At 41.3% G+C, this 2,068-nt stretch overlaps 1 protein-coding gene across 1 annotated transcript in view; it reads left to right on the top strand.

Moving 5' to 3' along the window:
* The window catches only part of SF3A3 (splicing factor 3a, subunit 3, 60kDa), a 47,521-nt gene that overhangs the window by 2,139 nt on the left and 43,314 nt on the right, over positions 1-2,068 (top strand). The gene's annotated exons all lie outside the window — the stretch shown is intronic.

The raw sequence follows: 2,068 nt of genomic DNA, 5'->3' as shown, positions 1-2,068 counted from the left end.
AAAACATAAAAACCTCAGCCTGGTGTGGTGGCTCATGCCTGTAATTTCAGCATTTTGAGAGGCCAAGGTGGGCGGATCACCCTGAGGTCAGGAGTTCAAGACCAGCCTGGCCAACACAGCAAAACCCTATCCCTACTAAAAATACAAAAAGTAGCTGGGCATGGTGCCACACACCTGTAATCCCAGCTACTAGGGAGACTGAGGCAGAATGCTTGAACCCAGGAGGCGGAGGTTGCAGTGAGCCAAGATCGTGCCACTGCATTCCAGCTTGGATGACACAGCAAGACCCTGTCTCAAAAAAAACAAACAAAAAAATCCTTGACTGGGTGCAGTGGCTCACACCTGTAATCCCAGCATTTTGGGAGGCCAAGGCATGCAGATCACCCTGAGGTCAGGAGTTCAAGACCAGCCTGGCCAACAGAGCAAAACCCCGTCTCTACTAAAAATACAAAAATAAGCCAGGTGTGATGGCATGCACCTGTAATCCCAGCTACTCAGGAGGCTGAGGCAGGAGAATCGTTTGAACACGGGAGGTGGAGGTTGCCGTGAGTTGAGATCGCGCCCCCGCACTCCAGTCTGGCGACAGAGCGAGACTCCCAAAACAAAACTTTAAATGTGGCTTTTGTTGCGTGGGGAAAAAGAAAATTAACCAGGGTGGTGGCCCCCACATGTGGGCGCCCCAGGGGTGGAGGCTGCAGTGAGCCATGATCATGCCACTGTACTCCAGCCTGGAGCAACAGAGAGAGACCCTATCGAAAAAAGAAAAAGAAAAAAGTGAACAATAGGTAAATTACTAATAATGTGATGTATTATGTCCTCATTCTTTTTTGTTAAACATAAATGTGCACATATGTATTTTCAGTTTTAAATTAATTTTTAAATTGAAAAAGTGTGTTTAAAAATAACTTTTCATGCTGTGCTTGGGGTGTATACAAAGAAAAATCTCCCATATCAGATCTCCAAGGCTGTCTGCTCAGGAACAACCACTGTTTACTGTTACTTGGATATCCTTACAGAAATAATCTCTTTGCACATCTATTTTTATACACACTTGTGCATCTAGCTTTTTTCAGTTTGTGTGGCCATCTCTCCATGTCAGTTCATATAGAGTTTTTAACAGTTTTATTGAAGTATAATTTATATACCATAAAATTCACCCATTTTAACAGTACAGTGCAATTAATTTTAGTAAAGTGAATAGAGTTATGCAACTGTATTCAATCCAATTTTAGAACATTGCTATCTGTCCAAAATGGATTCCTTGTGCGCATTTGTAATCACTTCCAATCTCTCCACCGGTCACAAGCAACCACTCATATACTTTCTGCCTCCATAAATTTGCCTTTGTTAAATCAAGTTTAGCCTAAAGCTGCCTCCTTACATATTTTAAATTTAGCCTAAAGGTTTCTCTGTATATGGTGAACTATAACCTAAATGGAGTTGTAAACAGACCATAGCCTACCCTTTGCCAATCACCGAGTTTTGGCCAATCAAATGGCAAACTATGCAAACCGTGTTCAAATAAGGCAAAGGCCAAGCTGTAACCGGTGTTTTTGGTTTGGTTTTTTTGTTTCGCAGGGGCTATGCTAATCTCTGTATGGTTCCAATTTTAGTATATGTGCTGCCATAGTGAGCACCAGTGTTTTTCTTTTAACACCGTTCTGGACATTTTATCTGAACATACACTGTTGTTTTTCTATCTGGCTTCTTTCACTTAGCATGATGCTTTCATGGTTCATCATTGTAGTATTCATTTATTGCAGGATAATGTTCCATTGTACTGTATAGATATACCACACTTTATCCATTTGCCAGTTAATAGACTCTTGGGTTGCATCCAGTTTTTGTCTATTATGAATAATGCCGCCGTGAACATGTGAACACATGGACATGTTTGCATTTCTCTACCTACAAGTGAAGATATATAGACACAATCTTTTTTTTTAAGGCTGTATAGCATTTCACAGCTGGTCTTCCTCTGCTTGGATGCACAGTATTTTATTTTATTTTACTTTTTTTGAGACGGAGTCTGTCTCTGTCGCCCAGGCTGGAGTGCAGTGGTTTGATC

The sequence above is a fragment of the Mandrillus leucophaeus genome, unplaced genomic scaffold (genome assembly GCF_000951045.1).
Source record: "Mandrillus leucophaeus isolate KB7577 unplaced genomic scaffold, Mleu.le_1.0 Scaffold895, whole genome shotgun sequence".
In the NCBI taxonomy this organism is placed as follows: Eukaryota; Metazoa; Chordata; class Mammalia; order Primates; family Cercopithecidae; genus Mandrillus; species Mandrillus leucophaeus.
Note: the sequence above shows the minus strand (reverse complement) of the source record. Positions and strands in the feature narration are given on the sequence as shown.